The sequence below is a fragment of the Bubalus kerabau genome, chromosome 10 (assembly GCF_029407905.1).
Source record: "Bubalus kerabau isolate K-KA32 ecotype Philippines breed swamp buffalo chromosome 10, PCC_UOA_SB_1v2, whole genome shotgun sequence".
Classification (NCBI taxonomy): Eukaryota; Metazoa; Chordata; class Mammalia; order Artiodactyla; family Bovidae; genus Bubalus; species Bubalus kerabau.
The window spans coordinates 94,285,281-94,313,008 of NC_073633.1; the positions used below are offsets into that span (position 1 = coordinate 94,285,281).

A 27,728-nucleotide genomic window follows, 5' to 3' on the forward strand; every position below is an offset into this window, starting at 1 on the left:
CAGGGTGGTCTAGGGAGCCTTTATGCCTTTTATTTTTAAAAAGTTGCGGTGAAATTCATACAACATGTGTGTACGTGCTCAGTCATGTCTGACTCTATGCAACCCCATGGGCTGTAGCACACCAGGCTCCTCTATTTGTGGGATTTCCCAGGCAAGAATACTGAGTGGCTTGCTGTTTCCTACTCCTGGGGATCTTCCTGACCCAGGGATCAAACCTGTTTCTCTGGCATCTCCTGCATTGGCAGGTGGATTCTTTACCACTGTGCCACCTGGGAAGCCCTCATATATCATATAATTAAGCATTTTTATTTTAAAAAGTAATTAACTAACTTTTATTTTTGGCTGTGCTGGGTCTTCATTGCTGCACTCAGGCTTTCTGTGGTTGGGGTGGGTAAGGGTCACTCTCTAGTTGTGGTGCACGGGCTTCTCGTGACAGTGGGATAGGAGTATGGTTTGCATATCCACGTGACTGTGAAAACACAGGTTGTTGGTATATTCTAACAGATGGAGTGGTGTGGCCATGAAGAGCTGGATTTTGAAGTCAGGTGACCTGAATTTGAATCCCGATTCCATTGCTTAATAGCTGTTTGAATTAGGGCAGACTATTTAGCATCATGGTGCTTTGGTTTGTCATCTATAAAATAGGAGGCATAATAGTTTTAAGATTGTTATGAGGATTTCATGAGTTAATACAGTGTATGTATAGCATCTGGACAGTGCCTGGCACAGATCAGTGCTATTGTTAATGCAAGCCCTCGGTAAGGCTCAGCTTTTATTGTTCCTCTGGACTGATCACCAAAACCACTCATTAGGGTCAAGAGCCATAATGGCTACTACAAAAGGCCCTGGGTGATTTATATGTTGTATCATTTACCACTCTTGGTGAGGGAGGCTAAAAAGAGAGGGTTGACAGATGAGTAATCAGGCTTGGAGAAGTTTCTCCCAAGCGTGCGTGCATGCTCAGCTGCTCAGTTGTGTCCGATTCTCTGTGACCTATGGACTGTAGACTGCCAGGCTCCTCTGTCCAAGGGATTTCCAGGCAAGTACACTCGAGTGGGTTGCCATCTCCTTCTGCAGGGGATCTTCCAGACCCAGGGATCAAACTTGTGTCTCCTGCATTGGCAGACAGATTCTTTACCACTGTGCCATGTGTAAAGCCCTTCTCCCAAACCACTTAGCTAACAAGGGATGGAGTCAGCATTTGGACCTGGGTTTGCCTGATTCCAGAGCTTCCCTAGTGGTTCAGCGGTAAAGAATCCACCTGCAATGTGGGAGACCTGGGTTTGATCTCTGGGTTAGGAATATCCCCTGGAGAAGGGAAAGGCTACCCACTCCAGTATTCTGGCCCGAAGAATTCCATAGACTGTATAGCCCATGGGGTCGCAAAGAGTTGGACACAACTGAGCCCCACTAACATGGTCCCTGCTCTCTATGTATCAGATTAATTTCGTGTTTGTCCAATAAACCCAAAGGCAGGGGAATGTCTTTCCTGGGACAAAATCTAGTTGGGCACAGGGGTCATGCTTTGATTCTGGGGAGGGAGATGGGGCATGCCAAGTAGATTCAAACACTGCTCTGTTGTTTTTGTTCAATCGCTCAGTCAAGTCTGACTCTTTGTGACCCCATGGACTGCAGCACGCCAGGCCTCCCTGTCCATCACCAGCTCCCAGAGCTTACCCAAACTCATGTCCAGCGAGTCAGTGATGCCATCCAATTATCTCATCCTCTGTCCTCCCCTTCACCTCCCACCTTCAATCTTTCCCAGCATCAGGGTCTTTTCCTATGAGTCAGTTCTTCACATCAGGTGGCCAAAGTATTGGAGCTTCAGCTTCAGCATCAGTCCTTCTAATGAATATTCAGGACTGATTTCCTTTAGGATTGACTGGTTTGATCTTGCTGTCCAAGGGATTCTCAAGAGTCTTCTCCAACACCACAGTTCAAAGATAAAAAACATTGATTCTTCGGCACTCAGCCTTCTTTATGGTCCAACTATCACATCCATACATGACTACTGAAAAAAACCATAGTTTTGACTATACGGACCTTTGTCAGCAAAGTAATGTCTCTGCTTTTAAGTACCCTGTCAAGGTTTGTCATAGCTTTAGGTCCTAATTATACTGTAAGTGAAAACTGATTCTCAACCTGCGGCCATGGAGTTGACCCGAGGAGGAGTGGCTTTAGAAGGGATGCCAGAGGTGGTAAGCTAACTGAAGGGGCACAGCTCTCCTGTGAGGGCTGTGGGAGCATCCTCTGGGGTAGGGATACCAGCACCTTTCGGGACCCAGGGCATTTCTAGCTATTAGAGTTCTGGGTCAGGGTCTGTGGGCTCCCAAGGGCTAACTCTGCAGCCTTGTGCTGCAGGATTTGGCATTCATTTGTGGCTGCTGCTTCTGTCTTCATCGTGATGGAGAGGTAATTTTTGCTGAGAGCTGTTAGAGTGCCTGAGCCAGTAATGGGCTGGAGAGAGTGGTCGTAACTGTGTTTGCTGCCTCTGTCAGGACCTTAGGTCTTGCAAGACACCAAAGCATCCTGCTGGAGGCCTTCCCAAGTGGGAACTATCAGGAGGGGCCTGGAAAAACACATGGCCATGTCCATCCTCCTTGTGGTCTACCGGGTATGGGCTGAGAAGGCAAGGGTCTTCAAAAGTCTGGAGACTGAATTCCATCTATTTTGACATTGTTGATTTTAGAATTAGAGGAGGCAGATAAGTAGGGGATCTACGAAGGAGGTTTACATCTGCCTAGAGACTTGTCTGCTTTGATGGGACATAAGCTGGGTAGGCAGTAGGTTCTTTGAGATGTTTGATGTGGGCAGTGAGGGATAAAATGCTCCTGGGCTCTCTGGGGACACACATCATCTTGGGAATCTCTCTGCAATTAGAAGCGAGAGAATAAATCATCGTTCCCTTCCCCTACCCACCCATCCCTGCCTCCCTCCTTTGCTCCTTCCCTTCCTTTCTCATTTTTCCTTCAAGAGTTTATTGAGTACCTACTGTGTGCTAAGTTGGGTAATACACTTGTGGAGAAAACACAGCAGGGAGTTCTCCATTTAGCGGTGGAGGCAGCCGACAATTACAACCTAGAGGGATGATGAAGTCTGTGCAAGGAAGCAGGGGAGCAGAAGCGAGAGCAACAGGCTGCTTAGAAAGGGAGGTGGGGGCAAAGGGCAGGGGGTCCACTGAGGGCCAGGAAGGGTTCAGAGGGAGCCTAGCACTGGAGAGGAACACTGGAGGAGTTAGCCAGGTAGTGAAGTGGGGAAGGGCCCCCAGAAAGACCAAACAATATAAGAAAAGGTTTGGGAGGATTAAAGAGAATCGGAAAGGTGTTCAGGAAAATGGGAGTCTGTAGTTTTCCAATAACCTTTGCAACTCAAAATAAATGCCTCTCTCTTGTAGACCATTACTAGCAATACACTCAGGTTGGTTATGGACATTTTGGCTATTTGTGACTTTAAGGATACCAAGATCAGTATTAGTTAAGATCTTGATAAAATATGTTAATAAGCTGTGAGTGTATTTTATTAGATAACCAAGGGTTTTGGTGTATCTGGAACAGAATATGTCATGAGGGTGAGACAAAGAAGAAAGAAATGAAGATACGTAAGGCCAGCTTAATGCTTAACTTGCTACACATTTTAAGGTTTTTTCTTTTTTCACTTTTTATGATGGAAACGTCTCACACATAAAAGTAGGGATGAGTATAAAGGAAGTCTTTCATATCTATAACCCAGCTTTAATAACCAATGACTTTTTCTATTGATTACTTCCAGTTTCTTTTTTAATTGCTGGAATATCTGAAGCAGATCCAGTACCCATACATACTTCAGTATTATTTCCTTTTTGCTGTTGTTCAGTCATGTTGCAAATGTCTTTGTGGCTCCATGGACTGCAGCAAGTCAGGCTCCTCTGTCCTCCACTATCTCCTGTATTTGGCTCAAATTCATGTCCACTGAGTTGGTGATGTTATCTAACTCTCTCATGCTCTGCTGGCCCCTTCTCCTTTTGCCTTCAAAATAATTTCTTTAGAAGAATATATAACCACAAGAGCACAACAGACAGCTTCTTTAAAAAAAAAAAAAACACTAAAATATAATTTGCACACTCAACAAAATAAAAAATTGTTAATATAATTTAAAATCTGGTCCCTTTTCAGTTTTCCCTTATTTTTCTCAAAAAATGTTTTTTTCAGTTGGTTTGTTTGAGTTAGAATCCAAACAGAGTCCTCATGCAGCATATAAATGACTTGTCTCTTAAGCCTCTCTTACTCTGTATTTGTTCTCCAGCCACCCACCTCTTGACTTAAAAAATCTTTTTGTACTTAAAAACATTGTTAGGGAACTACGTTTTCTCTTGCGGTGCCCCTAATGTTTGGATTTGGCTGATTGTTCAATCCTTTGCGGTGCCCTTTAGCAAGCTCCTAGAAACCCCAGCTTTGCCTGTAAACTGGTAGCTGGAGCTAGAGGCTTGATCAGATTCAGGTTCGCTTTCTTTTGGCAAGAAGGCTTCATGGGTGGTGTTGTGTGTTTCCCAGTGAATCATTAGTTAGTGAGGTTAACTTTGGTTACTGGGTTCAGTTATGCCAGACTAATCCATTTGTTACAGAGTTTGTATCAGGGTTTTAAAGGAGTGGCAAAACCAGATTTGTTTGACAAAGATCCCCCTGGTGACTCTCTGAAGAATGACCTAATGCAGTGATTTTAGAGGTGGCCAGGCCAGTTGAAAGCAGTTGCAGAGGTCTAGTAAAGATGCAGACTTTTGACTAAGAGAGTGGATGGGAGGGTCCACATTTGAGAGGTAAAGAAATATGAAGTGGAAGTCTACTGAATGAGGAGGTAAAATAGGAGAATACAGTCAATCAGTTACCCTGGTGTGTTCCTATGTATATGTCATACCCTGGGAAATCAGCCATTCCCATGGCTTTAATATCCCTATATCAGTTGCATCTGTGGCCTTAAACTTTTATCCTGAACTTCACGATCTTATATCCAATTGGCTGCTGAGCATCCCCACCGGGATCTTATGCCTCCACACCCAAAACCATACTGTTGTCTCGTCCCCAGCAGCCTGCTTCTGCCCATGTTTTCCCCGTCCTTATAATGGCACTCCTACTCGTTCAGACAAAACCTCTGGGAGTCTCCTTGCCTTTTTCCTGTCTTTACACACTCTCATCAAGTTCTGTGAGCTTACCTTCAAAACATATCTGAGTCTGAACAATTCTCAGCAACTTTGGCCCAAGCCAAAATATAGTCCCTCCCAGGGCCTTCAGGTGCTATAAGAACCCTACTTGGTCTGTCTCTCCAACCTCTTCTTTTACTGTTTTTCTCTTTACTCATTTTGCTCTGGTATCCTTGGCCTTGTCTGGACTCAAATTCCCAAGTTTGGATGTGCCCCAGGGCCTTTGTATTTGGCATTCCCTCTGCCTGGAATGCTTTGTCTCCAGATATAGACATGTCTTTAGCTCTTGCTTCAATCTGATCTGGCCTCTAACGTCAGTTCCTCAGAGAGTCCTGTCCTGATCATTCTATCCGAAACAGACCTGTCCACCTCATCACTCATCATGAACCACGTCCTGTCCTGCTTAACTTTCTTATTAGTGCTCATCACTATGTAAGGTTTCATCACATGTGTGTCCTTCATCTATCTCTCCTTTCATCTATTTGTTCACTGCAGTATCCCCAGATCCTGGCACACAGATGATGCTCATCAGTGTTGTTCAGTGCATGGACTCTACAAATGTCCAGCCTCCGTTCAGTTCAGTTCAGTCGCTCAGTCACGTCCAACTCTTTATGACCCCATGGACTGCAGCACGCCAGGCCTCCCTGTCCATCACCAACTCCCGGAGCTTGCTCAAACTCATGTCCATCGAGTCAGTGATGCCATCCAACCATCTCATCCTCTGTCGTCCCCTTCTCCTCCTGCCTTCAATCTTTCCCAGCCTCAGGGTCTTTTCCAATGAGTCAGCTCTTCGCATCAGGTGGCCAAAGTGTTGGAGTTTCAGCTTCAGCATCAGTCCTTCCAATGAATATTCAGGACTGATTTCCTTTAGGATGGACTGGTTTGATCTTGCAGTCCAAGGGACTCTCAAGAGTCCCCACTGTATGCCAGACTGTGTGGGACTCACTGAGTCCCTACTAGATTTGATATTGGTATCTACATGGAAGATTTTTTTTACACAGAAGATTTTATTAATACTATTTAGTCACACAAGGGTTGAGGTGGAGAGAATGGGGGACAGTTAGGTTAAAACTTGGGAGTAGCAGGTAGAGGTAGAGAAAGGCAGTTGTAGTCCTGGGAAGGAATTCAAGGTTTCAGAGAGATTGGCAGGAATGCATAACAGAACACACAGGATTCTGTCCCAGGACTCAGTACCAGTCCAGCCAATCTGGCATTCCATCTCTGATGGTGAAAAAGGGGACACTGAGGGAAGAATAGCTGTGGCAGTCCATAATATTAACAGTAAGTTCCAGGGCCTTAAATGATATGGCTTCAGGAGCTATGAATATGTGTCTGCTTCCAGAACCATAGGCTTCTCCAGCTTCCTGTTGGGAATTCCCTTAGAGGGAAGCTGCTCACTTGGCCTCTAGTTGTTGTTCAGTCGCTGAGTTGTGTCCGACTCTTCGCGATCCCACGGACTGCAGTACACCAAGCTCCTCTGTTCTCCACTATCTCCCAGAGCCTGCTCAGGTTCATGTCCACTGATTCTGTGATGCTCTCTAACCCTCTCATTCTCTGCCACCCCTTCTCCTTTTGCCTTTCGTCTTTCCCAGCATCAGGGTCTTTTCCAGTGAGTTGTCTCTTCACATCAGGTGGCCAAAGTATTAGGGCTTAAGCTTCAGCAACAGTCCTTCCAATGAATATTCAGGGTTGAGTTCCTTTAGGATTAACTGGTTGGATCTCCTTGCAGTCCAAGGGACTCTCAAGAGTCTTCTCTAGCACCACAGTTTGAAAGCATCAGTTCTCTGGTGCTCAGCCTTCTTCATGGTCCACCTCTCACATCCATACACGACCACTGGAAAAGCTATGCTTGTGCTCAGTCGCTTCAGTCCTGTCCAACTCTTTGTGACCCCACGGACTGTAGCCCACCAGGCTCCCCTGTCCATGGGATTCTCCAGGCAAGATACTGGAGTGGGTTGCCATGCCCTCCTCCAGGGGATCTTCCTGACCCAGGGATCAAACCTGCATCTCCTACATTCCAGGCAGATTCTTTACCACTCAGTCACCAGGGAAGCCCACTGGAAAAACCATAACTTTGACTATATTGGACCTTCATCAGCAAAGTGATGTTTCTACTTTTTGATAAGATGTCTAGGTTTGTCATAGATAGAAGCTAAAAAGGCAAGCAATCCTATGAGGAGGCCCCTCCACTTCAAGTCTGTCCTCAGAGATAGGTAGAAGACTTACACCGAAACCTTCCAGAAGCCAGGTTTTGGAAATGGAGAATGTAACGTCTGGGGCAAAGAGCAAGAGGGAGCATGAAGACGAATATATACTGAATATTCCTCACTTCTCACTTTAAAGTCACTGTCCACAAATTTCTTAAAGAAATTTAATCTAATGCTCGACAAATATAATCTGCTCTTATATTTGTCTAGCACTTCATAGTTTATAAAATACTGCATTGAAAAGTCAGGTGCTCCTAAATTTGAATTCTGTCTACCACTGATAACCTATGAGATCTTTGGAGAATTTAGGTAACCTCTACCAATGTTCTAATTTGTAAACTGCAGGTAATAATAACATGGTTACATGAAGCAAGGTATGTAAGGTACTTATCCCACTGCAGCGCATACACATTAAACGTTAGTTTCTGTCTCTATTTTTTTTTTTAACCTTTATCTCATTTGAGCTTTACATCATCTCTGAGAGGTAGGTTTGGCATAAATTGTTATCCCACTTCACAAATGGAAAACTGAGTCAGGGAGGTATATTCCGACTTCCCTAAAGCCACAGAGCTTTCAGGTAAGAGAGCTAGGATTTGAATTCGGGTCTTTGGTCCCCATAATTGTCTCCGCACACCATGTTACCAGTAGCTCCTTTCTGATCTTGGGGTATTGATGTTGTCATGCGGTGCTGACACAGGGGAAAACAGGGTCTAAACAGTTCCCGCATGCTCTGTTCCATGAGCCAGGAGGACGCCACGGCTTTCCTTTTGTTATAATATATACCCTTGAACACATATAGAAGCAGAATGTCTGAAAGCCAGAATAGACTTAAACGTTATCAAAGATATTCTGATCAAACTATACCATCCCTAATGTCATCCTGTTTTTTAGACGTAATCTTTGCTGCTCTGTTTTAAGTCCCTCGGAATGCCTTTCATTTCAATTTTTCCCTTCATGGTTGAACAGAGACTTGGGTGGCCAGTCAAGGCTAATGATTCACCTTTTCTCTATTGCCCTAAGTTTATGAGAATTTTACCTTCTTACTAGTATCTGCTCTTTCTTCAAATCCTTTCCCAGTTATTAAAAAAAATATAACAGCAATTTCAAGACATTATTTAGATAGTTTCCAGCTAAACCTGACCGTACAAAGGGTGGTGATCTTGCTGACCCTAATTGTGGAAGAGGCAGCAACCTTATGCTGTGGTTCAACAGAGGCTGCTAGTTTCCAAAGCCTCGAAGGGGCAGTGGATGACCATCATATAAGGCCCTGAAGACTGTGCTCATGCCCTGCAGGAGGTGTGACTTCCTTGTCAACTACCTGTATTGGTCCTAAACTTGTGTCTGGCCAGGAGGTGGCGCCGTTTCTCTGCCCGGTTGGTAGCAGTTGGTCCTTACTGTGGGGAGGGAAAAAGAAGAGCTTTGCTTGGGCTGTTGTTTCAGAGGTGCTGAGACACAGTGGCCCTTGTTTCCCTCTTCTGAACAGATAACAGTTCCCCAGACGCGGGATTCTGGTTGGGGCTTCTTTTCTGCAGGGTCAGAGCCACTTCTCTGTCCAGGGTATGGCCTGCACCTCTTTCCCTTTAGAGGTGCAACTAACGCCTCTTTTCTTCGGGGTTCTCTCCCGTTAGAATGAGCAGTCGGTTCTGAGAGGATGATCAGAATACAAGACTGTGTTGAGGGTAGAACGGAAATGGAAAAGAGGGCAGGGTGGTGAGGGGCTGCCTTTTGCAGTGGTTTCTTCTCTGTGTGTGTTACAAGCAGCGCTCTGCTCTTATTCCAGGAGTAGCAAACTTGTCCTGCATTTCTGCACACAGAACCTGATCCCCAGTGAGGCTTGTCCCTTGGGCTGCTGTTTGTCCCAAGTCCTTTCTTTTGTTTTAGATGGATTGTGGAGAAACTAAGATCTGAACTGGAAAGGAAAAGAAAGGGATTGGAAAAATGAAAATCAGAGGAGAAAAAAGGGAAAAGAAACAGTCAAATGGACATCAGAGAGAAAAAACAAAGATTAAGACAATGAGGGATAGTGACATATACACATGGGCAGGGCCATTGATTTGCAGGTGAAAGAATGGATTTGCATCCGAGCTTTGGGCTTCCTGGTGGCTCAGATGGTATTATCCACTTGCAATTCAGGATACCCAGGTTTGATCCCTGGGTCAGGAAGATCCCCTGGAGAAGGGAATGGCTCCCCGCACCAGTATTCTTGCCTGGAGAATTCCATGGACAGAAGAGACTGGTGGGCTACGGTCCATAGGGTTGCAAAGAGTCAGACGCCTAACATTTTTACTTTCACTTATCTATTTCAAGCTCTGTCAAGTTGGGAAAGTCACTTGACTGCTCTGAACCTCAGTTTTCACATCTGAAAATGGGAATAATTGCACTTTATCTGCACACCTGGCATGAGGACCATCTGGAATGGATGGAGGAAGTCCATTTGTAAGTGATAAAACTTTATTTTGGGGGGATCCTAAGTCACTGCAAATGGTGACTGCAGCCATGAAATTAAAAGATGCTTGCTCCTTGGAAGAAAAACTATGACTTTGCCAGCAAAGGTCTGTTTAGTCAAAGCTATGGTTTTTCCAGTAGTCATGTATGGATGTGAGAGTTGGACCATAAAGAAAGCTGAGTGCTGAAGAATTGACGCTTTTGAACTGTGGTGTTGGAGAAGACTCTTGAGAGTCCCTTGGACAGCAAGAAGATCAAACCAGTCCATCCTAAAGGAAATCAGTCCTGAATATTCACTGGAAGGATTGATGCTAAAGCTGAAACTCCAATACTTTGGCCACCTGCTGTGAAGAACTGACTCATTTGAAAAGACCCTGATGCTGGGAAAGATTGAAGGTGGGAGAAGGGGATTACAGAGGATGAGATGGTTGGATGGTATCACTGACTCAATGGGTATGAGTTTGAGTAAGTTCTGGTGGTTGGTGATGGACAGGGAAGCCTGGTGTGTTGCACTCCATGGGGTCCTAAAGAGTTGGACATAACTGAGCTACTGAACTGAACTGAAAGCTCTAGTTAAAGTGGATGATACCTGATGTCAACCAGACCCTAAGAGAGAGGATGTGGTCCTGACTCACACTGAACCAGGGGGCATAGGTGGTCTCAGACGCTCAGGGAGGAAACCCTAGCTCCCTGCACCTGAATTTTATTTTCTCAGAGGACTTCTTAAGAGGGGAAGTTTGCTTGCTTCCAGCTCCTGGGCAGAGATGCCTCCTTGCCCTGGATGGCACTGGTTTGTGTGTGTGTGTGTGTGTGTGTGTGTGTGTGTGTGTGTGTGTGTATAAACACTTCAAGATTACTCTTGCCCAGAATTACTTGTTGTTGTTCAGTCACTCAGTCGAGTCCGATTCTTTGCAGTCCCACGGAGTGCAGCACGCCAGGCTTCTCTGTCCTTCACCATCTCCCATAGTTTGCTCAAACTCATGTCCATTGAGTCAATGATGCCATCCCACCATCTCGTCTTCTCTCATCCCCTTCTCCTGCCTTCGATCTTGCCCAGCCTCAGGGTCTTTTCTAATGAGTAGGCTATTAGCATCAGGTGGCCAAAGTATTGGAGCTGCCGCTGCTGCTAAGTCGCTTCAGTCGTGTCCAACTCTGTATGACCCCATAGACGGCAGCCCACCAGGCTCCCCCGTCCCTAGGATTCTCTAGGCAAGAACACTGGAGTGGGTTGCCATTTCCTTCTCCAAAGCATGAGAGTGAAAAGTGAAAGTGAAGTCGCTCAGTCGTGTCTGACTCTTCGAGACCCCATGGACTATAGCCTACCAGGCTCCTCCGCCCATGGGATTTTCCAGGCAAGAGTACTGGAGTGGGGTGCCATTGCCTTCTCTAAAAGTATTGGAGCTACTCATAGCTAATCCTGAGCTAACAATATGCTGGGTGCTTTTCTAAGTACACTCCATGGATTAACATTTAATCCTCATAACTGCCTTATAAAATAGGGACTACAGTAAGTCTCATTTTACAGATGGGGAAACTGAGGCACAGATGAAATTGCCAGAAGTTATGCAGGAAGTTGCAGAGGGAATTAAAATCCAGGCCCTCTGGTGCCAAGTCCTCATCCTGACCCCCCTGCTACACTGCCTTTGCGGGTCCCTGTCCCCCACTCTCTCATCTGACAGGGAGCAGGAGATTGCCTCAGAGGAGAACTGAGCCGCCATGTGCGTGCCGTGTCATCCTAGGAGCACACTCTGGGGGCTGTCCCCACACTCAGGGTACTGAGGGGTGTCAGCTTGCAGTGCCTATCTTTTGGGCCAGACATGCTGTAATTCTTTTTTATCTTGCAGTGAGGTGGCAATTTTAGCTCTTTAAGAGACAGATGGAGAAAAGAACTTCACATGCCCTTTGTTCCTGATCAAACACAGCACCCAGACAGTGTCTAGACACTGCCAGCCACCCTGCTTCCAGCCTTGTTTCTAGAGCTGTCTGAAAGGTCCCGGACTCCAGAGCTGGGCTTGGTCACACAGTGGCTGGGAGCAGACAGCAGGGTTTGCAGTGATGCTGTCCCCATCAAAGGAAGGGTCATCCACGATTTTAATCACTTTCTTTAGGGCAGAAATTGTGGGCCCCGAGTGAAACCCAACGACAGCTTCATTTTGCTTTGTTTTGTGTTGGAAAGTGATATGACAGTGACCAGATGAGCCAGATTCCAAATAGAGAGACACCAATTACAGGCTTTGCAGATACTCTCATTTTGCTGCCATGCAGATACACCTGAAGCCCAGGCCTGCAAACAAGGCTCAGGTTTATCAGTCTCAGTTTTCCTCCAGGGAAGGGGAAACCTACACACGGGCCCCTGGGCTGGAGATTGAAGGCTCCTTTTAGGGTATTTTCCTGAGGGTTTCTTCTGACACACTCACTGCCCCAGGTTTCTTACTTCATTGAGCAGTTTTTAAAAGAAGGTGTTGGAATGCTTGCCTCTTCGTTTTACCATGTTTGGGAACAGCTGACTGTAACCTTAGTTTGTACAACAATCTGTGTAGTTTGTGGTTATGTCAAGCTTGCTTTCCTTTAGAATTCTGTGGGCTTCCCAGGGCCAGCGGTAAAGAATCTGCCTACCAATGTGGGAGGTGCAGGAGACATGGGTTTGGTCCCTGGGTTGGGAAAACCCCCTGGAGGAGGAAATAGAAACCCATTCTAGTATTCTTGCCTAGAAAATTCCATGGACAGAGGAGTCTGATGAGCTACGGTCTATGCAGTCCAAAGAGTCGGACATGACTGAGCTCGCATGCATGAGTAGACATTTGTGGACATCTTACTGTCTTCTGGCTTTGAGTGTGGCTGTGAGAAGTTTGAAACTAGTCTGATGTTTGCCCCTCTTTCTTTTAATTGAAAATAGAGAGATTAAAAAAAAATTTTAATGCCATATCAAGTTTATTTGAATAATTGTATGCATATGATGTTTTCCTTCTTGCTTATTCTGTTTATTTTTATCTCTGAGGTCCAATAATTCAACTAGGATGTGTCTTCTTGATGTCTATCATGATTTATTTATTTTGATTATTATTTTCTTGGATGTTCAATAGTATAAATAGGCTACATCTTGATGTCTATTATTCTGAAATAATTATTCTTGATATTTTATGATATATGTATCATTTTGAGTGGCTGATTCTTCCTTCATTTCAATGAAACTTTCCTGTATTATATTTCAGGATATTTCTTGATTCCTATTTTTTAAAACTTAGGGGCACCAATTATTCTTACACTTGTCAATCTTTGTCCTCTACACCTGTAACTCCCTAATTTCTTTAATCTCTGTTTTGTTTTCTCCTCATTCACTGTGATTACATCAGGTCTTCCCCCAAACATATAGTTCTGTTTGTCAGCTGAGTCTGTTTCATTTCATGCAGCTCTTTCTAGTTTATCTATTAGATTTGTAGAAAGTTTATTTTGGTTCACAATTTGTCTCCTCAGCTTTGTGAAATTCCTTGTAATTTCATTTTATTATTCTATTGTGCACTATTTGTTGATTTTATGTTTTTATTGAGTTTTATAGACTAAAACTCTCATGGGGAGCTCAGTTCTATTACTTAGGTTACTTTTCTCCCTTTACTGTTAGATTGGGTTTATAATCTTTCTTTTTCCTGTTGTCTCTCTCCCAGTGGCCATTCCTGCCTCTGCAGAGGCCTCATGGATGGAAGGGCTTCTGTTCACTGGAATTATCCCACAGCTCTTCCTAGATCTGTCTACTTACTCTCTCAGGTCACATCTCCTCAAATTATAGAGTATATGTGAGAATTCTCAGGAATCTTCGGACTCAATACATTCCTACATTCTACTCTTGTAAAAAGTGATGTAAGCAGTCATTCTGATCACACCAGAATACCGTGTTTCTTTTCTTGGCTATCATTTTGGAATTCTATGGTATAAGCTTCGACTCCTCTTTCGTGGTTGCTGCTCTTGACTTTTTGCTGGCTTGTTTTACTTTTTTGCTTTATTTCATTGAGTATTTGAAGAGAGAGATTCTGTGTTCTTGCTCAGGTGACTCCACCCAGAAGTCTGGACTGTTTTTACAATCAGAAAAAATACTTTGACTTTTTTTTTTTTTTAATATACATTTATTTATTTTAATTGGAGGCTAATTAATTTACATACTTTGACTTCTAAGGCAAAGAGATCTGTTATTTCCACTGTCTTGACCAACTGTTCATGTATGCTTCTGAGTTTATTAATATCTGCCTGTATGAATAAGTTTAATAAGAGCACCCCTTTTAGCTTGACTGCTTATTTGTACACAGCTTCGGACAAAAATGGAAATGGCAACCCACTCCAGTGTTCTTGCCTGGAGAATCCCAAGGACGGGGGAGCCTAGTGGGCTGCTGTCTATGGGGTCACACAGAGTCGGACACGACTGAAGTGACTTAGCAGTAGCAGTCGGACAAAAATATAGACAGCAAGTTTGAACCACACTTTATGTCATTACACGAGCTTCGCTTTCACAGACAATTCTGAACTTGACCTCAGAGAGGACTTCAATGCTTAGATTTGTTAATTTGCTTTTGCTTTTCATTATATTGATCCTAGTTAGCATTCCTCTTCTTTTGGTGTAGAAACTAGGATTTTCTTTGAGAGCTTGCTTCTTGTTTCTGAATGCTGCCGCAAGAGAGAAGGTTACGTGCAATCTTTGCACAGGGGTTTGTCACACAAGGAACATCGAAGTTTAGATTTATTTATTTCATAATTGTGTTTTGACAACAACAACAAAACCATACGATGAGCCTATATACAGAATCCATATAATGAACCTAAGTAAATTTTACACTCTTAAGACTGATTGTTGGTTATAACTCACTGTCCATGTCAAGGTCATCAGTGGCAGCCTAAAGGACAATAGCAAGTCAGTTACCACCTTGGATGATTTTTGGGATGTTTTGAATATCTGATTATCAAGTTAATGTTTCAAACTTTGGTTTCTTTTCTGTCTATCCCAGTTCCAAGTTTCAACTCAAATTTCAAAATATTACACTTGGAAAAGATACATGCAAAATTCCAGAATTTTTGGAACTTTGTGTTATTGAGGAATTTACTCCAACAGTACGTGGGGGTTAGCTTTGGCTTGCTCTGGCAAATGAAAATAGTTGGCGTGGCTCAATTGGCTTATTGGATGGTAGGCAAGTCCAAAATTTACAAACTAATGCTGAGCAGGCTGGGAGTCGGGAAAACTCTTGGACGGGAGTCGCTGCTGCAGTCTACAGGCTGAGTTTCTTTTTCCTCCAGAAAACTTCAGGTTTGCTCTCAAGGCCTCTCAACTGGTTGGATGAGGTCCAGGTAATATCATAAAGGATAATCTTTCCTTAAAGGCATCTGACTGTAGATATTAACTAGATGTACATCTCGGACATCACACCTAGATTGGGGTTTGATGGGATAACTGGGTGCTATGGCCAAGCCATGCTGACATCCAAAACTAACCATCACAAATAGGAAGTGGGGGTGGAAAGGGAAATGACAAAATAGCAGAGCGGTTGGTTTGGCACATTGCTCTCTCCAGAATTTAATAGGCTAAAATCACCTTCCCACTCCTTGGCTTTGGCAGACGTAACCAACAACGAGAGTCACACCACATAGCTCAGCAAGTGAGTTCTTGGAGACACGCCCTGCAGTGAACTGTCCGTGCGAAGGTGCTCTGTGTGCGCCTCTGAGTGCTTATCCCCTTGTTGGAGCTTCATTATGCGAGTCACCAGGTTGAAAACCACGAGAAATCCCAGAGCAATCATCTTCTTGTTTTAATCTGGCTTTTCCCAAACTCATTTGACCATGAAACCTTTTCTTTCTTTTCCCCATGTAGTATCCAGCAACATGCTGAGGGAGAGGCTGGCGTAAGCTTCCCTCCCTAAAGTAATACCCCATTCTACTTGGATACCACCGATGACACAAAGAACAGCTTTTTCAATCACTCGCTGCACGCACACATTACCTGCTTTCCTAGTATTCATGAAAAGTACAAGATTGGCTGACACAGGAAAGTGGAGTTTTGCTGCTTCTATCTTGGGCACATGAAAAAACCTTTTAAGTGATAAACAATTCAAAACCCTTTCAGCGAATCTTTGAGCAAAATGGTCTCTAGGAAAGTGCTGCTTGTATATCACTCAGCAGACCGCCAGGTACCCTCAGGGGCATCAGAGCCCAGGGGAAAGCGTGCTCTTGCACTCTTGAGATAGTACCCCCTGGCAGCAGGGGGCCAGTGATGAACAGTTGGTCTTGTTCTTGTTCAGTGGCTAAGTCATGTCCGACTCTTTGTCACCCCATGGACTGTAGCCCGCCAGGCTCCTCTGTCCATGGGATTTCCCAGGCAAGAATACTAGAGTGGGTTGCCATTTCCTTCTTCAGGGGATCTTCCTGACCCAGGAATCAAATCCATGTTTCCTGCATTGGCAGGCAGATTCTTTACCACCAAGCTACCAGGGAAGCCCACGGTTGATCTTATCGAACAACAAATTCCTCAACTAATTCTTAAGTATCTACTGGGGGCTGGACCTCAGTGTATATGTGTGTGCACAGAAGTCAAGAACTAATAGTTTAAGTTAATGGACTTTTGGGTAGGGTTTGATTTAGTAACAGAGACCCTTCAAATAGTACTTCCTTAAACAAGGCTAAGGTTTATTTGCCAGGGTCTACTAGGTAGACCACAGCTAAAACGGGGTTCCAAGGTACAAGGGATCTCGGTTCTGACATTTCTAAGGCATTTCATTCATCATCTAAAATGGCTCATGCCACATCCTCATTCCAGCTAAAAAGGAGGCAGAAATGGCGCTAAGAAGGGCATGTCCTCTCCTTTTAAGGATATAACTCAGAAGTTTCATACACCACCTACTGTACATCCCTTGTGACTTAGCCACATATAGCTTCAAGGATGGGGAGGCATAGAAACATAATCCTCATTCCAAGTGACTATGAACCTGGAAATATCACAGATTATGTTATTCTGGAGAACAGGAGAGTGGATTTTGGGGAACAAATAACATCTACTTCCACAGGGTTATATAAAATACGAAAAGGCATTTATGAAGCCCTTGACTTTTCTAAGCAAGGGTGTACAATAGGCCTTCAATTACAAGGCTTGGACTAAGAGATTTGGATTCTAAGAGTTGAGAACCAGGAGATGTGTATCATTTATACCAATGAGAAAACAGGAACCGTTCTAGAATATGAAACATTTAAGGCTGACATCCCTGTTTCCAAAGTCTTCCCAGCATACTTTTATTTTTAATAGCAACTTAACTTTGCATTATAATTATTTCTGAATGTGGATGTGTCTGTCTCCCCAATTATACTGTGCTCCTATGGGGCGGGGATGCTGTTCCGTGTCTGACTCATGGTAGGTCCTTAGTAAACATCGTCTGATCCGTTGTGGGGAGCTGACACATGTTCCCATTCCCACTTCTGCCTTCTTGCTTACCTGAACTCTGACCTTCTCTTTTGAGAATTCGTTAGCAGTGCTGAGGGTGAATCCGAGTGATAGCTGAGGACCTGACTTCATGGCATCAACTCTATTCTTGGGCTTCTTGATTGCTTCCTTAACTGAAGCTAACTTCATCTGGGGACTATCTGCTCCAGCTTCTGGGAACCCTCTGTTCTGACTATCCATTGCCATGCAACAAACTACCCCAAAACTTAGTGGTGTAAAATAACGGGTCACAGACCGTCAGGAATTTGAACAGGGCACAAGTAGAGAGGGTTTCTTTCTGTTCCACAATGTTGGGGTCTCAACCAGAAGACTCAGAGGCTGGGGGTGACTCAACATCTGGGTTTAGAACTATCTGAAGGTTTCTTCACTCTGATATCTGACAGTTGATGCCAGCTGTTTGGCTGGTACCTTCACTGGGACTGTTGCTAGAACACCCTTTTGCTAGGCCTCCCAGGTGGCTCAATGGTAAAGAATCCTCCTGCCAATGCAGGAGGCAATAGGAGATGTGGGTTCCATCCCTGGGTGGGGAAGATCCCCTAGAGAAGGAAATGACAGCCCACTCCAGTATTCTTTTTCGGGGAAATCCCATGGATGGAGGAGCTGGTGGGCTACAGTCCATGGGGTCACAGAGTCAGACAGGACTAAGCAAGAACACACGCGTCCTCAGTACCCAACCCTTGCCCACAGCTCCCTGAACCTCCTCACCTGAGCGAGGTGCTCTTAAATCCTTTCCCTCCTCTGATGCTCCTATCTGCTTTGCCCACCTCTCTCCCTCACCTCTCCCTGCCCCCCTTCTCAGCGCACTCCCACCCCCACTTTTTCTCTCCCACATTCTCTGCACCCTATCTTTGACTCTTTATCCCGTTCTCTCTTAAAAGGAAAAAAATCAATCTGCAGAGCGATTAGATTTGCAAATGAGCGGGCAGGAAACGGGGGAACAAAGGGAACCAGAGCCGAAGAGAGAGCAGGTATAATTACTGTAATTAACTCAAGCAGCGGCTGCTGAGAGGTGCTGCGAGGCACCACAGGGGAGGCCGAGGGGAGCCCCCCCTCAATGACGCTGAGACCACTCCCCCTCCCCAGGGCCGGGGTACTTGGAGGGGCCCGGCTGGGAAGCCCTTCCTGGAACAGTGCCTGTGCAAGGATACATCTCATCTCCTGTCCTGGGCGCAGCCGGAGCAGGGAGCGGGGATCTGGGCCCAGACAGAGTGGGGCCAGGGAACAAAATCACCACTTTCCTCTCTTACCTGGACACCTAGCTCTTTACCTGCTCTATGACATCCTGAGAGTCTCTCTGGTTTCCCTGGGATCTACACATTTCTAGAGACCTTGGAGAAGGAAACTTGTCTCCCATCCCATGAAACTGTCATATCTATGCCTCAGTTCAGTTCAGTTCAGTCGCTCAGTGTGTCTGACTCTTTGCGACCCCATAGACTGCAGCACGCCAGGCCTCCCGGTCCATCACCAACTCCCAGAGTTCACTCAAACCCATGTCCACTGAGTCGGTGATGCCATCCAACCATCTCACTCTCTGTCGTCCCCTTCTCCTCCTGCCTTCAATCTTTCCCAGCATCAGGCTCTTTTCCAATCAGTCAGTTTCAGTACTTCACATCAGGTGGCCAAAGTATTGGAGTTTCAGCTTCAGCATCAGTCCTTCCAAAGAACACCCAGGACTGATTTCCTTTAGGATGGACTGATTGGATCTCCTTGCAGTCCAAGGGGCTCTCTCAAGAGTCTTCTCCAACACCACAGTTCAAAAGCATTAATTCTTCGGCGCTCAGCTTTCTTTATGGTCCACCTGTCACATCCATACATGACCACTGGGAAAACCATAGCCTTGACTAGATGGACCTCTGTTGGCAAAGTAATATCTCTGCTTTTTAATATGTTGTCTATGTCCCTAGGCACCTCACAAAACACACCTCTGGGCACTTGGGGTTTTCAACCGTACCTTTGCAACCTGACCTCTTGGGGTGCTCCTCATGTCTTCATCCTGTAGCCAAATCTGACCTTTTGATACATCCTAAACATGCATTGCATTCTTCTCTTTCTCTGCCTTCTCCTGTGAGATCGTCCCTTTCCTCCTGTGCTGCACTCCCCCAAATGCCAGGTGGTGAAACGTTATCCACCTTTTGAGACACACTTGAAACTAAAACCATTTCTGTGAAGTCTATAGTGATCTCACCCCTCTACAGAGGCCTATGGGCCTTGTCTCTTTTATGGACTCAACTTACTATACTTCCTGTCCGACTCCTGTTCTTCAGAGAAGGTAGACAGACCCCGACTTTGGATTCCTGGAGTTTGTCACCTCTGGAGGTCTGTGTCAGTCAGACCTCTTTCACCTTCCAGGGTCAGAAACCCAAGGCAAACTGGCATAAACAACAAAAGGAATTTACTAGTTTGCAGTCAGGCATGGCTGGATCCAGGAGCCCAAATCTTATCATCAGATCTTTCTCTTTCCTGTCCCCCTTTCTCAGTGTGTGTCTAGGCAGACCTCTATAGAACGTGGCCCCCCAGCATCCCCAAGCTAATATCATTCCTAGAGCCAGCTGTCTTAGGAAGAGGGTTTCTTCCTCCCAAAGATCCAGCACACACCTGAGATCGTCAGACTGGATGGTTCAGACTGCTGAGTTGGGAGAAATGAAGCCCAGTGATTGACCAGACTGGCATCAAACCCTCGCCCCTGGAGTCTGAGGGGGTGGTGTGGTCAGGCCTATTCAAACCACATGGATTCCCAGAGGGGAGGAAACTTCAAAGGACAGTGGAAGAACAGAGCAGGGATGTTGCCCAGGTGCCTGTCGCTCCCTGAGAATGCCCAGGTGAGGGCCCCATCCCTGGAAACGCCCCATATCCTCCCATGATTATACTCAGCCTGTCCTTCAATACTCAACCCATGTCCATCAGCTCTCTGATGCCTCCTCACCTGCTCTAGGTGCCCAGTGAAAGTCGCTCAGTTGTGTCCCACTCTTTGCGATCCTGTGGACTATATGGTCAATGGAATTCTCCAGGCCAGAATACTGGAGTGTGTAGCCTTTCCCTTCTCCAGGGGATCTTCCCAACCCAGGGATCGAACCCAGGTCTCCCGAATTGCAGGCAGATTCTGTACCAGCTGAGCCACCAGGGAAGCCCTAGGTGCCAGAGTCTGTCATTTAGCCAGGTACACACCTTTCTTTATGCTGCCTTCTCATGATATTTCTGTTTTCGTTTGTTATAGCCTCATCTGAGCAACAAGATTACAGACCCACTGGGAGCAGGGATGTGACCATGCTTGCGTGCTCCCCTCCCTCCCTGATACAGCCCTGGGCACCTGATACATCCCAGCACTCTGGTGGACCCAGCCCAGCGTGCAGACGATGGCCAGGTCTGAGCAATGGCTGGGTCCCTTACCAGCTGAGTGACCTTGTGGAGTTCCCCAACCACTCCAAGCCTCAGTTTCCACATCTAGAAATTGGTGATATGAAAACACCTATTTTACAGAACTGTGAAAGTCTCTTCTTGGCTAAGCCCAGACTGTCGTCCTCCAATTGCGTGATGGGTATTTAATTACCACAGAAGTAAAAAACAGGCATTCACCTCCTCCTTTCTGTGACAATGAGCTCTCCAGGCTTCCCTCTGTCTCCTAGTTATTTTATTTTCTTGGCCAGCTCCTCTTACTTTTTCCCTAAATAGTAAACAGTGTGCGTTTGCATGGTCAATAGCACAGGTGTGGGTCCTACATTGTCCATATTGGGGTTGCAGTTATACCACTTGCGAGAGTGTAGCCTTAGGTGTTATTTTACTTCTCAGGGACCCAGTTCCTCCGTTTAGGGATCACTCCTCACAGTCTTTCTGGATGTCTAACCCCTCCTCCCAGGATTGTCTAGATGCTCACCTACAGCACCCTGGGAATATCTCGATCCTAGAAATTTGTCCTTTTTCTTGTCTGTGTCCTCCACTAGGCCATAACATTAAAGACAAGGTTCTCATGTTCAAATGCCTAAAATGTTCAAATGAGAAATAGCAGTATTGAGTGAGTTAATTTGTGTAAAGCACCTAGAACAGGACTTGGTGGGCAGTGTTATAAAATCGTTAACTATTATTTCTATTTTAATGATTCAAATTGAAATACATTATCCTTCAGCATCAAGTCCAGTCAATTCTTTCTCCGTAAAACTTCTCAAATTCATTCTTTTGCTACTCTCCATCCCTCTTCCTAATTTCTTTTTCTAATTAATTAATTTTTTAAATTGAAGGACAATAGCTTTACAGAATTTTGTTGTTTTCTTAACTCAGGCCCTCAGCATATCCAGCATGGATTACTCCCTCATTCTTTTAATTGATTTTCCTTATCTGTCTTGCCTTCTAATCTATTTTCCACACAAAAATCTGATCATATATCTCCCCTGTATTAAGTTTTCGAATGGCATACCACAGTGATGAAGACACAAAATCCAAACTCATAGAGTGTGATGTACAATGTGCTTCATGATTTTTTTTTCTTGCTTATTTCTTTAGTCTTATCTATCTCCACTGATCCCTCATGTCTGGACACATCTGCTTTCACTTCCCTCTTGATCTAGAATGCTCTTACTCCCCTTTTTCTTCTGACCACTTCTTTGGCATCCACTGAGGCTTCGTTTAGGGATCACTCCTCACAAAGTCTTTTGGATGTCTAACCCCTCCTCCCAGGATGGTCTAGATGCCTCACCCACAGCACCCTGGGAATATCTCTATCCTAGCAATTTGTCAATTTGCATGTCTGTCTCCTCCACTAGACCATAAACTTATTAAAGACAAGGATCTCATGTTCAAATGCTTAGCTCTTGGCACAGTTTCTGGCACCTCATCTGGGCTCAGTGCTTGTGGAATTAATTGAATAATGATCCCTACTGAATTTGTCAGGCGCCTTCTGATTGCAAGTGACAGAAATTGGCGTTAGGCATCGCTGGATCCCCGTGCTCAAATGACATCACCAGGACAGTATCTCTCTCCAGCTCTTGGCTTTGTTTTCTTCTGTCTTGGTTTCATTCTCAAGCTAGTGCCCTGAAAATAACCATCAGGAGCTTTGCAACCCTGAGAAATCCTGAAATTAATGGCATCTCTTTCCCAACATTTTCAGTGAAAGTCTGGACACTCCTCTCATTAGACCAATTTGATTCAGTTACTATCCCAGGGGCATGAAATGTGGTGATTGGTCAGAAATAACAGAAATTTATTTCTTATAGTCCTGGAGGCTGAAAGTTCAAGATCAGTATACTGGTAGATTCTGTGTCTATACTTCCTAGATGCTCATCTTTTGCTATAATCATACATGGCAGAAGGGACTCTCCAGTGTCTCTCTCTTTCTCTTTTTTAATCATCAGATGATTTGTATTTGGTTTGTTTAAGTAAATCCAGTCATAATAATATATATGACCTGTTGCTTTACAGAAATAAAAAAACTACGATTAGTAATAATTCAGCTAAAGGTAGATTTAAACTACATAGATTTCATTAACAAATCAAATTTGTTTAACAAACTAGCTTTACTTTTTTAACTTTTTATTTTACACTGAAACAGTTTATTAACAATGTTGTGTTAGTTTCAGGTGTACAGCAAAGTGATTCGGTTATTCATATACATGTATCTCTTCTTTTTCAATTTTTTTTCAAATCCAGGGACTCTTATGTGAGGGCACTAACTGCAATCCTGAGGGCTCCACCCTCATGATCTAATCACCCGAGAGACCCACCACCTAAGATCATAGTAATAGGCCCATCTCTGGAACTGAGGGATGGTCATGTCCACCTGAAACAAAAGGGCAAAATTCAGTTCATCCACGAGAAACCCGAGGCTTGGAGGGTTTCAGATTTGCCTGAGTTTAATCAGCTTACAAGAGATAGAGCCTGATTCTCAAACAGTCTGACACTAGAGCCTGCCCTCTTATATTTGGCAAAACCAATACAATATTGTAAAGTTTAAAAATAAAATAAAATTAAAAAAAATAAAATAAAAGGAATTTATATACACAGTAAAAATTCCAAACAGTGAAAAAAGGTGTGTAGTGAACAGGAAGCTATACTTCAAGCCCTGACCCTGGTCCTCAACTCCCCTTTTCTTCCCCACAGTCATTCATCCGGGAGGTTTCATCACTTCCATGCTTTATTATGCTGATCCAGGATAGTCTGTTGTCTAGCTCTAATATGTCCCCACTTCCAGGGATTTTACCCCATGCCCAGTTTATTATGAGGTCTTTCCATTTGGGCTGGCAGGAACACAAACTAGTTCCAGACGGGTGTGAAGTTGAGAAGCTGTTGGACTCACTGCTTTGCAGTGGTTCTTTCTCAACCTCTAGTAGCTTCTCACATGTGTACTGACCAGTTCTCAGGCAGTAACTAGAGAGAATCCCTCTGCAAGTTGCAGGAGCTCTCTCTTCTCTATCACCCTGCCTTGTCAATCTAGCTGATGTGGACACCCTGATACAATCTCTGCCTCCTTAGCTCAGGGAGGTCACTAGGTTCCACCTGGAAAGGACCGCCTAGCAGTAAGCTGGGGCAATTGTACCGCCCCTTCCTTCCTTTTCCTTCTCTTGTTGTTGTTCAGTCGCTCAGTTGCGTCCGACTCTTTGCGACCCCATGGACTGCAGCATGCCAGGCTTCCCTTCTCTTAGCCAGCAGCAACTCTTCCAGCACTGTCTGCTGCACAATGTCTTAAACTGTTATTTCCTTTTGTCATGAAAAAAAAAAAAAAAACCTGAATAAGGAAAGAGGGTAAATCTGGTTCCTATTACTGCCCTGTGGCCAGAAGGAGTGCTGCTTTCAGCAGGATTTATGAATCCTTCCAGAGATGTTCAGTGCATAAACAAGCATATATATCCTCTCCTCTTTTTGCTGCAGTTTTGCACCTTACTTCAATTTCTTATTATCCTGCAGATTGTTCCTTATAGATTGACCTTAGTCTTTAAAGACAGAGCCTGCACTCCTAACCCTTACTCTAGTCTGCTTCAGTGAATGACAGCTGAGTTATAGTTGGCTGTAATTGATGCTCAGTAAATAGTGGACGAGTTGAATAAATTATGTTGAAACTGCATCCAGGTGGCTGGACTCTCATGTTCTGATGACTGGAGGAAACAGGATATACCATATTCAGTTTGGGGTCCTTTGTATTCCAGATTGCTCTGTCCTCTCCTTTTATTTCTCTGAAGTTTCTTCTTGCTTTCTGGCCCATTGAGGCTGAGACGCAGTAATATCTAAACCTCAGCTCTTGTCTTCTATTTGATAGTCTAATTTATAGGACAAAGCCACATCCTCTGTATAAAAAGAGGCACACGTGCCCTTTGGGGCAGCACTGTAAGCGTTGGAAGATATGGAAGTGTGCCTGGATGGTGCTTGGCCTCTAGAAGCTCAGCAAATACTGTTTAGATGAACTTGGGGCTTCTTCCTTGTGCACAAGCCTAATTACTCTTTAGGCTTCTGACATCTATTTAGGATCTATTAAGTGAGGCCGTCAAAGAAGAGTATATAGAGATAATTCATTCTTACAAATAGAAATGGAAAATACCCTAAATAATCATAGCAACAGAATTTAGTTGTTAAATTTGTGAGATAAAGTTATTAAATAATGGTGAAAGATTAGCATATAGCAAGACCCTGATGCTGGAAAAGATTGAAGGCAAAAGGAGAAGGGGAAGACAGAGGATTAGATGGTTGGATGGCATCACTGACTCGATGGACATGAGTTTGAGCAAGCTCTGGGAGTTGGTGGTGGACAGGGAAGCCTGGCGTGCTGCAGTCCATGGGGTCGCAAAGAGTTGGAAATGACTGAGTGACTGAACTGATTAGTATTATCTTAGTCTGTTTGGACTATGACAAAAATACCACAGACTAGGTGCTTTGTACATAAAAACTTATTTCTTACAGTTCTGGAGGATGGGAAGGCCAAGATCAAGGTTCTGGAAGATTTGGTGCCTGATGAGAACCTGCTTCCTGATTCATAGGTGATCATCTTCCTATTGCATTCTCACATGGCAGCTGGGATACGGAGCTCTCTGGAGCCTCTTTAGTAAAGGCACTAACCCGGTTCATGAGGGCTCCACCTTCATGACTCATCACCTTCTAAAAGCCTTGAAGCAGGAGATCGATGGGCCCCAGGCTGAGCAGCTGGGGTTGGTACCCTGTGCACAGATACTCCAAGATGAAGATAATAGCAGGAGTGAAGAGGAGATGAGCACTGCCCAGATGAGAGATGAATAGACCAAGTATTTATCGTTCTTGAGATCAAGGAGACCTCCCCCACTTCACATGCACAGAAAGGCTCCTTGGGGGTCAAAAAGGGAGGGAGCACCACCTTGTTAGGTGACGTCTACTACTATAGGCCTCTTCATTAGAATCCCTTTTGGCTGAGAGATGCGTGTGCACACAGGGGAGGACCTTGGGATTAATTAAATTTGGACTCAGAGCCCACAAGGCAAGATGATTGGCCAGAGGAAGCCCAGAAGAAGCGCCCAATGTAAGTGATTCAAACTACCATGAGAGCATGACTCTTTTTCCTCGTAATAGACACTTGATTATTGTCACTACTTTCCATCTCTTTGTGGAAATTTATTTCTACAAAGTCAGTGGGCAGGGCCTTGTTGCTGGCCACTGGCCTAGTGGATAGGATTCAGTGCTCACACTGCAGTGGCCTGACTTCAACCTCTGGCCCAGAACTGAAGCCCTGATTCAGGCCGTTGCAGGCCATGGCCACCCACAACCAGCCCCATCTCTTAAGAGCATCACACTGGGGCATAGGATTTAATATATAAGTGGGGAGGGGGACAAGCGTTCTGTTTATAGCAAGTATTGACTCAATATATAGCTCTTATAAATGTGTGTTAGTGTGTGTCTGTGTGTGTGACAAAGGTTAACATGGCCCCCAAATGCAAGTCAGTCACTTTGTCTTGGCCTTAGCTTTTTCTTACCACGAATTTGGAATCTAACACTCAACCTTAGGTACAAGTTTACTATTTAACATCTCTTCTAGTTCTCACAGCACCCTGAAAAAGTGGCATTATTTGCCTCATTCCTACAGAACTAGTCACGGACATATAGCTAACATATGGAGGAACTAGGATTTGAGTTCAGGTCCTTCTGACCCTAAAGCCTGAGCTCCAGCTGCTCATGGGGGTTAAAACATTGTTCCCAAAATGTGCTCTGCAGAAATCTGCTCCTATGGATGGTTATAAGCAAAAATGTGTCCTATTCTTAGGGATATTTGCATTTGTTTTTGAGGAATTTGCATTTTGGTTGTGATTTAAAGCTCACACAGTGATACACAGCTCACACAGTGTAGGCACGTGCCATTTTTACTGGTATTTATTTGCAGGTAAAGTGTTTTATTTGTTTACAAATTGCAGGTTTATGGCAACCCTGAATCAGGCAAGTCTATTGGTGCCATTTTTTGCTCGCTTCCTGACTCTGGGCACATTTTGGCAATTCTCACAATATTTCAAACTTCTTCATTATTGCTGTATTTCTTGTTGTGCTCTGTGATCAGTGATCTTTGCTGTTACTATTGCAAAAAAGATTAGAACTTGCTGAAGGCTCAGATCATGTTTAGCATTCTTTAGCAAGACAGTAGTTTTTAATTAAGGTATGTACATAGCTTTTTTAGACATAATGCTATTGCACACTTCATAGACTACACTATAGCATAAACATAACTTTCATATGCACTGGGAAATAAAAAAAAATTGTGTGACTCGCTTTGTTGTGATATTAGCTATGCTATGGTGTTCTGGAGCCAAACCTGCACTGTTTCCAAGGTTTGCCTGTAGTTCCCATCTTCTGCCTGTGGTTCAGAGAGGAGTTTTAAACAGATAGTGGCTGGGTTGACACCTTGGTAAATATGGGAGCCATTTCTACAAGCTGCCCAGATTGTAGAAATCAGAATATCAGGATGAGGAAGGTTCCAGAAATAATTATTCAGGCCTACCTCTTCATTTTAAAAATGAGGAAATTGAGGCAAATGGAGACTACCTTATTCAAGGACACCACTTGCTTTGGCTGAGAGTATCTAGAACTCCCTGACTCCAAGTCCAGTGCTCTTTACTCTGGTGAACAAGAGTGTGTATGTGCTAAGTCGCTTCAGTTGTGTCCGACTCTTTGTGACCCTATGGACTGTAACCCGCCAGGCTCCTCTGTCCATGGGATTCTTCAGGCAAGACTACTGGAGTGGGTTGCCATGCCTTTCTCCAGGGAATCTTCCCGACCCAGGGATCGAACCCACGTCTCCTGTGGCTCCTGCATTGCAGGCGCATTCTTTACTGCTGAGCCTCTGGGGAAGCCTGGCAATAAGAGAGTTCTTTTTAAACTTCCTGGCAATCGATGAGTGGTTTTATGTATATTTTCCCTCTGATTCCATTTCTCTGTGTTTTGGCTTATGTTCTTACTCTTTCTGTCTCAGGCTTTCTCTTGTTCACAGTGAGAGGACAGGTTG

The 27,728-nt window shown here is 44.5% G+C and overlaps 1 long non-coding RNA gene across 1 annotated transcript in view; it reads left to right on the top strand.

The window, feature by feature from the left end:
* LOC129620683 (uncharacterized) overlaps positions 1-21,368 on the top strand; it is a 44,989-nt gene extending 23,621 nt beyond the window's left edge. Inside the window, exons 2-3 of the long non-coding RNA XR_008698664.1 lie at positions 9,688-9,816; positions 20,508-21,368. This is a non-coding gene — a long non-coding RNA (uncharacterized LOC129620683). The remainder of the gene's footprint in view (positions 1-9,687; positions 9,817-20,507) is intronic.
* The last annotated feature ends 6,360 nt before the right edge of the window (positions 21,369-27,728 follow it).